Below are 9,089 nucleotides of genomic sequence, written 5' to 3'. Positions count from 1 at the left end.
GTAAATAGCATAGCCCTGTGTAATCTCTTCGCTTTAATGCTGTTGTGTAATATTGTAAGGATTCATTCACTGGCACACCAGGGCCTGCCTGGAGTAAACTAGTAAGGGAATTTAGAGCCATAAAACATCTTCATTCATCAGCACTGCTTATCTCCTGGCCACAGCTTGAATCCAGCAGTGTAGCTCTGCAGATGTCACCTGCTGCTACTCGGCTTGAGTGTTTGCAAATTAATTCTTGCAACAGGCTGACCCAGCTAAGAAGAAATCTAAGCATTTGGGGTGAAGCCCACTGTTCTCCCAGCATGGGAGCAAACAGCACGTATCAATCTGATTTACAGCTCCTTGACATGGGTCAGTCCAGCACATTTGGTCCTTAGCTGGCACTTCTTCAGGTGGGCCCCCTGCACCCTGAGCTTCCCTTTACTTTGAGGAGAATGACTGCATGTTAAAGAAAGCTGTTTAAAAGTTAGAATTTTGAGTCTTTCTTCCCTAGAAATGAGTAGTCTTCAGTTTCCTGGAGATGGCCAAGTTGCTTTTCTGTGTCCATTTTCATCCTGGCTGGCTTTGTTATCCTGCTTCACCATCAGCCACTGGGCAGTTGCAGAAATGGATCTTTTAAATGCTATGAGGAGACCTGCCCGTTCCTCCCCACTTGTCATCAGAGGTGCAGTTTCTGGTGGCAGAGTTCTCTGGGTAGCTCTAGCTGGGACAGCAAACATGTGCAGCTCAAGTGGGCTGTTGTTCCCTCACTGTCCTCTCATCTGGAGTGGGCTGGCTGGCATACATCCTGGCCAGCCACGCTGGCTCCATCCCAGTGCTGCAATGGCTTCAGACTTCCCAGGAACATGAGGCAGAGCCCTCAGCATACAAACTCAGGGAGAGTCCTGGCTGGCTCCGAGGTTTGCTAGCAAAGGCTCTCAGTCTTCAAAATCTCTCTCCCACTCTGCAATCCTTCTTTTAATCCATATACTTGAATGAGGCGATTTGCCTGGAGGCTCGTTCCTGCTGGGAAGAGACCACCTGCTGTGGATACTTATCGATACAACTTTTGAGGTTCATAAACCCTGAGAAACACTAAGCAATTGCTGATAGTCCATTAAATACTTTTTCTTGGGATTAAAGCTGTTCCCTTAACCCCAGTGAGGACAATCTCACTTTGCAAGGGAGCAAACAAGAAGTGGGAACAACGTGACTTTTTGTGGTACTGCCTTTGTGGGCCTTCCTGTTGTCTCTTTGCACTGTAAAACTGCGAGGTTTGATTCATTCTTCTCCTTTTCAGGGGTACAGTCTTTGAGAAGCACCCAGTCTTTGGCCCAGGGACATCAGAGGGAATGAAGCCTCCTAGTGGTGTAGCGTGCCTGGCCCCAGCAGCATCAGCTCCTTTGCCTGCTAAATACAGAGGCTTTCTTTTCACACTGCTGTATTCAAACATCCTCTGCAATTCCTGTCTATGATCTTTAGAGGTTCCACACATGGTTCAATTGCTTTTGCTCTCTTTCCTTTCTGTAGCTGTTATCCTCTTTGAGATCTTTGAGATCCTTTGGCCCCTCATTTGGACAGATAAAAGATGTAGCACATATATTTCAGCTCTGTATCTCTGTAGATAGATCCTCCTCACACAGAACTCTCAGTGAAGTCAGAGAAGCAGTGTTAATTGCAACTCTTTTACTAAAGCACATTACTAAAATACTAGTAATGCTTCTGGGTTATGCCAGTCACACTGACATCAGCAGGCTGAAGTTCGTGTAGAAATGGCAGGTTGAGAAGAACAAAGCCAGAGGATTCTCACAGCTTAATTCCTGCTCTAAGAAAATTGTATTCATGCTTGATGCCTGGCTTCATACTCCTCTGTACTGAGGCAGCTCTAAGACTGATTTGTTTAAAAATTATTCTAACATGGCTTTTAAGTAGATATTGCTGAAGGTTTCATGTTGTAATCCATGGAGATAATTTTTACACAAGAATATAAAATTTCCAGGACAAACTTTGCAGAACTTTTAGTGACTCTTTAGAGTTTTCTGTTCCTGTAGTTTGATACTAACTGTAGGTTTTCAGCTTGCTATCATGGTAATTTTGGGAGCAATTCTGGAAGAAGCAGATCAAAGCAAACAGCAACTGTAAAGCTCAGTGGTAGGTGCCTCTTTCTTTTTGCTTAGTTTCTGGATACAGACAGGGGCTCTTTTTAGCAGAGGGGTCACAACTGTGTTCTGGGAAGAGGAAAGGAAGTTCCAACTTCTCATGACAGAAGTTCTCTTGGGTACTTCTCCTGCCTTTTATCAATGCTTTATCCTTTTGTGGCCTTTGGTAAGTCACTTAAATTTTTTAGGGCCAGGTCCTCATGTGGTGTAAAAAGGCATCTGTGTATGAGGGCCAGTGCTATGCCAAGTTACAACAGCACAGGACCAGGCCCTCACCCCGTTTCTAAAATGGGGATATTGGCACTTACCTACCTACCTCACAAGGATGCTATGAGTATTAATGATCATACAGTGCTTTGAAGATGTAAAGTGCTATGTAAGTCCCAAGTATTATCTTACCTTAGTGTTAAAAAAGCTTTTAGGGATCTGTAGGACTTTCCTTAAAGCACAGAACATGTGACTACCTGTTCAGTTTGCATCAGATGGAAAGAAAATGCAAAATTTTTATTTATACTAGTTAACAGGATGGGCTCAGCTGCTCTTGAACTCTGAGGAGGGTTTAGCTTAAAATCCTGAACTGTAATTTCAGTTTTGCAGATGGTTTTTAGGTCTTCTAAAAGCCTCAACCAAATTCTTAGATATGAGTCTTACACCCAAATTTTGCAGTCTGGCTTATCCCTGACTTAGCTAAAATAAACCTAATCCAGCCAAAACTCAGTGCTCTCACAATCTGCTATGGCTGTTGAAAAGACTGGGACAGAAAAGGAAGTCATTCTTTTCAACCTTCATTCTGCAGAAGGTCAGCTAGGTTTCATGGGACAACCTGCAAAGGGATGTTTAATTTCTGTGATTGTAAGTTTTCTGGCTTTAATCAGGAGAGGGAAGGCCTTGATGAAATCAATAAGGTCATCATATCCTTCTTGAATTACTTTTCAACTGAATCAAAGAATTAGCAGATTCTGTCATGAAGGAAGTGCTTGTATCACTAGTTCTATGGCCCAGAACAAATGTAGATCTAGAAATACAGCTCTAAACCATCACCATGCTCTCAACTAGTATAAAAATACCACTGTTCACTGGTTTCAGATTTGGACCACAGCCAGAAGCTACTTGGTTCTAGTAGCCTTAGCTGCTGCACAAACACAAATGAAGGAGAGGAATTACACACCAAGAAATATGAGCTGTGTACATGTGAAATGGACCATAATTTAGAAGCAGCTGCAGTAAAATCTTAATACGAACTCAGAAGCAAACACAATGCAAATTTTTATGATTTCTTTAATATGTTTGATGGGTTTTAATTTTCCTAGTTTGGAGGAAGTTTTCTTAATGTTATTTTATTTTTGCTCTTATTGTAAAGAATAAAATTAAACAACTCTAGATAGACTACAAATGAAAAAAGATGGCCAGTTGGCAGGAATGCCAAAACTTCTGTGGCTTGTATTGTTTCTGTGGTGACACTATGCTGCTGTAGGATGAGCTACTGGAATGGTGTGACAGCTCAACAGTGAGGCTGAAGCACAAGGCCAGCCTCATGTAAGAGGGATGCAGGGGCTGAGCCACTGAGACAGCAGTGGGAGCACAACTGGGCCAATTTGGATCAGTCAGAAGAGAGAGAGCATCAGGAAATAAAGAAAAAACTTTTCTTGACAAATAAAAAGCAAGAAGCCAAAGCCAGTCTGCTGGGCAATGATGCTGAATCAGTACAAACATGAACCTAGACCTTGCTTGTGCATGCTCCTGTAGGACCAGGAGGCCTTGCTCCTAATACACCTGGGGAGGTTTGCTCCAACCTTATGGCGCTGGCAGAGTCAGGCCAGCAGAACCTGATGCTTTGTTGAATAAATGCCAAAAATTAGAAGGCCACAACAACCACCACTAAACAAAACCAACTGCTATAGAAAACAAGGAAGGAAAGAGCAAATGCCATTGGTAAGCAGTAGTTCTGCATGGCTGAGACCACAGACTGGCTGGTCTGTTCTGAACACTAATCTCCCCGTCTTTTGCCCATGTGAGCATTTTGCTCCAGCCCCTCTTCCATGCATTTTAGGCAGAGTGCACTGAAAGACATGACTGAAGCAGCTGCTCTCCTCTGGGAGTCAAGCATTTTGACAGGTCTGAAAGTGTCTAGCACTTACTTCCTTTACTGTGATTATAAAGGTCACCACATGCAGTACTGCCACTTGATCTGGGATCTTTTCTTAACACATTTTTATGCTGATTTTACTATTTTAATTCTTTGTTTGGAATGTATTTTTCTCTCATTTCTTCTCTGTGTAACAGCAATTAAAAATATTAATTTACTGTGTATTTTTACTGTCCAGATACAATGTCTCCTTGCTCATTTTATGTTTCTATGAGAGTTTCAGCATGGAGTAACCAACTGAACCTTTGTGGCGGGCAGTTTTGTGCCACTGTTACACCCATTAGTTACGTGGCTCTGCCCTGGAGTTGCCCAGTACCCCACTGAAGCTGACTGACCGTCCCAGAAAGCTGCAGTATTTCTGTCTGGGGAACCCTGAAACACAGCCACATGAACCCCATAGAGCACATCCAACACAAACTGACTATGCACCACTGTGATGATGGCACCTAGCTCTTGTTATAACACATCCCAGGTGCCCTGGGATGTGGAGCCCTGAAGCACACTCACCCCTTGCTGCTGCAGCCAGTGCCACGTACAACAGCTGTTTGTCTGCACTTCCAAGGAGAAGGCAGCTTGCTGCAAAGGACTGCTCTGGGAAGCCTGCTCAGTGCCCAGAAATCCCAGACAAATGGCCAAATCTTTCTCACCCCTGTCCCTCCCACCAGCAAAATTTCCAGGAGGAAAAAGGTAGGGTAGTATGGATATTTTTCTCTGGTTGGGGTATGATGCCAATTTTTTCAGCTGTTTGATGCAGTGGCACAGATATTTGGTTATATTAATCCCAAACCAGGCCATGTGTCACCAATGGAATGGGTTTCAAGGATTTATAGCAAAGAAACACAGTGTGTGTAACTACTCCCAGCCCAGGAGTGGTTCCTGATTTGAAAATGAACCCATTCCAAGCAGAAATACTACCAAATTCTTTTCAAAGCAGCCTAAAGGGGTTAACAGCAGGTGAAGAGGGTGCTTCTTCCCTCTTTCTTTAATTTTGTTGTTTACAATTCCTTTAAAATATTAGAGGCCTGCTGGGAGGAGCGTCCCATTTCCTCACACCTTCCTTGTTCCACATGAAACAAAGGTGGCAAAATATTCTCAGACTGAGTGTGTGGCTGTGGCTGGCCATTACTATGCTTTTATCCCACAGCTGGCTCCTGGAAGAATTCACTAGAAGAACCAGCACCAATGATGTGTATAAATGCATATTTATGTATCTGTCAATCTGTCGATCCTACAATAGTTCAGATATTCTGTAATTCCTTATCTAGTCTTGGCCACCAGCACGGAGGTTCCTGGATTCTTTAGGAATCTCAAGTTTTATTTCCTACAGCTAGCTTTTTGAGAAAGTAATCCCCTCATTTGCAAAGCTGAAGACTGTATTTACCATCTTCACATTGCAAGGATTTAAGTACTTCAAGTTTGTGGCTTACTCCATGTTTATATACAATCTGACGTAATGAAGCCTAGATCATCATGGAGGTCCCGTTGAGGGATCTGGAGACATGGAGACAGAACCCAAGGCTCCTCTTGAACTCAGAAGCAGGATTCTCATTGACCAGTGAAGAAGCAAACATACATGAAAACTGCAATCTTTGGCTTCTTACCATTAAGATACATTATCAGATAGTATTAGAAATATAACACATACCCTGCTGTCTGAAACCACTCAGAGGGAAGTAAGATGGAAATATTAGCATCCCTGCTGAGCAGAAGCCCCACTCTGCCACTTGGTTTAACTGACTATTACAAAAGCCAAGGGCAGTTGCATTTTGAGCCATACAAACAAACTACACAGCCACAGCAATGTTGTTCTGCATGCTGAACCAGGAAGAGCAAATTCCACTAATTATATCTTGTATTTTGTCTTCTGCAAACTTTCTGTCACTGTGTCCAGGAGGCTTTTATCACCCTATTTTTAAGAAGAAAAAAAAAAAAAAAGAAAAATGAAAGTACCATAGTTTACTGCAAGCAATGCTATGTTTTGAGTCCAAGTCTCACAAAGTTCTGACTAAAAAACTATATAAAGCTTTATAAAGCTTTCCACTATATAAAGAGAAAAGCTGACTGGCAGCACTTTTTGTAGGAAGTGAAGGGCTACATTTAGGGAGTTCTCATTTTCATTCTCATTTCTCCTTGTTCAGTTCACCACTGTTTCTAATAATTCACTTTGGGTCTCACAGGCTTTGTGTTCTCTGCAGCCTGCCACTTCGCAGCCTAAGTAAAATTGCATTCACCCCTTCTGAGCTTCAACAACAGGAAATATGCTGGTGTGTGTCATGGAGGTGGAGCAATGCCCTATTTGGTTTCGAGGATATTAAGAAAAGGGTTAAAACTGAAAACATGGGTAAGCAGAAGAATGTAGGTGTCTTTCCTTAAGAGAAGACAGAAGAGCATACCTGTATTAGGTTTGTGTGGCAAGGTTTTGGTAGTGGGGCAGGCTACAGGCATGGCTTCTGTTGAGAAGCTGTTGGAAGCTTCCCCTGTGTCCAACACAGCCAATGCTAGCTGGCTCCAAGATGGACCTGTCACTGGTCAAGGCAGACCCCATCAGCAATGGTGGTCACTGATATAATAACATATCTAAGAAGAGGAAAACGTTGCTGTGCAATTGGGCAACTGCAGCTGAAGACAAGAGTGAGAATATGTGAGAGAAACTGCCCTGCAAACACCAAGGTCAGTCCAGAAGGAGGTGAGAAGGCGCTCCAGGCACTGGAGCAGAGATTCCCCTGCAGCCCATGGTACAGACCATGGGGAGGCAGGCTGTGCCCTGCAGCTCTTGGAGGTCTATGGTGGAGCAGATATCCACCTGCAGCCCATGGAGGACCCCAAGCTCCATGAAGGAGGTTGCGACCTTGTCGGAAACCTGCGCTGGAGCAGGTTTTCTGGCAGGACTTGTGACCCCATGGGGGACCCACGTTGGAGCAGTCTGTTCCTGAAGGACTGCACCCCACGGAAGGGACCCACGCTGGAGCTGTTTGTGGAGGACTGTCTCCTGAGGGAGGGACCCCACGCTGGAGCAGGGGAAGAGTGTGTGGAGCTCTCCTGAGGAGGAAGGTTCAGAAGAGATAACATGTGGTAAACTGACCACAACCTCCATTCCCTGTCCCCCTCTACTGCTGCAGGGAGGAGACAGAGAATTTGCGAGTAAAGTTGAGCCTGGGAAGAAGGGAGGGATGGGGGAAGGTGTATTTAAGATTGGGTTTTACTTCTCATTACCCTACTCTGATTTGATTAGTAATAAACTAATTTAACCAACTTGAGTCTGTTTTGCCCATGACAATAATTGGTGAATACTCTCTCCCTGTCCTTACCTCCACCCACAAAGCCTTTTATGTTTTCTCTCTCCTGTCCAGTTGAGGAGGAAGAACAATAGAGCAGCTTTGGTGGGCACCTGGCATCCAGCCAGGGTCACCACAATACATTCAGATGAACAGAGACAAGCATTAGAGAGATTTAGCTCCCATGAAATCAGCATAGAAATCAGTAGCTGAGACTCCTGCACCACTACGCAAACTGGGAGATTTGCCCATCCCTTAGATCGCTCCTTACTCCTTTCCCTTATGAAAGCCTGTAACCAAGTAAATGCCATTGCAAGTCTCTTAAAAAACAGTCCCTAACAAAAGTCTTACAAGTCCTGATCTGAAAGAGCCTAACAAATACCACTTTCACATTTGGTATGTCTTTTAGCACCTGACTCAAGGCAGTAGTTGTTCCTCTTCCAGAACTAAAATCAGCGAGAACATAGTTCCTGAGATCTAAAATAAACCTGCAGTTCAGGTCAGTTAAGCTATCTCCTAAAGTCAGTTTTACAGTCTCTTACTGTAACCCCTGCTTTCCCACCTCACTCAGCTGTAAATAGCCCTACCAGCAGAGAGACCCTCCCAGGAGGCTGCCCAAGTCAAGGTAAAGAGGAGCCTCAGGAGGCCTCAAAAATAGGCTGCCATTAAAGAATCTGAATATAAATTGGCATCTCACCCACACAGTGCTTTCACAAGCCTCTGCTTGGAAACAGCCTGCTTTAAATACCTTTGAAGAGGTATGTTCCTATTGTAACAGTGTCACTGCAACAAGCTCTGTGTGGGAAGGCAGAAGGTAAGACTTAGGGTCTTAGGGGAACAATCAGATCTAGGGGAAAGCAAGCTGTTCCTGCGACCCTTAGACCTGCCTGCCCTCCCTGAACCTAGATAAGCAGTGCTGCCAGGGTTCCTCTTGCTTCAGTCTGGCTGACAGCCAGACCAGGGAAAGCTCCCACTGATTTTAGGGACAAGGAAGCTGTCCCCCAGCTGTGGCTTGAAACTGTGGCTTCAGGGGGGAGTGTATCAGGGAGTGTGGGAAGTGAGAGACCAAGTTAAACCAGGAATTCTTAAAAAATGGTAAAGAATTGCTTTCAGTCTTTTAGTGGCTGGCTTCAGTGAAAGAAATGTATTGCATGTATCCTGCACACAAAGACAGAAACGTTTGCTTCAAAATCAGAGCAGGAAACCCAGCGTGCACATCCTTTCCCTCCACTGACCCCCAGTGAGCTACTTCAGCATTAGTGGAGAGAACTAAACCTAGGAAGGGGGAGGACTCAGCAGCTGTCAGCAGGCTGTCCAGAAGCAATGATCATAGACAAAAATAACCATAAAAGATCTTTCCAAATATAGCCCTCATTATTGGTGCTGTATCAGTTTCATTTCACACCATTTCATTTCATGAGTGTCTCTCTCTGGTTCCCTTTAAGAGGCCACCTGAGGCACCAGGGCCTTTCTCTAGAAAGGGAGAAGTGAGAAAACATTTCAGTGTCATGATAGACAAAGGATGGATAA

This window comes from Pezoporus occidentalis, unplaced genomic scaffold, assembly GCF_034315485.1.
Source record: "Pezoporus occidentalis ecotype Australia unplaced genomic scaffold, CSIRO_AGI_Poc_V1 ctg31, whole genome shotgun sequence".
Classification (NCBI taxonomy): Eukaryota; Metazoa; Chordata; class Aves; order Psittaciformes; family Psittacidae; genus Pezoporus; species Pezoporus occidentalis.
The sequence above is the reverse complement of the archived record's forward strand: the minus strand, read 5'-3'. Positions refer to the sequence as shown.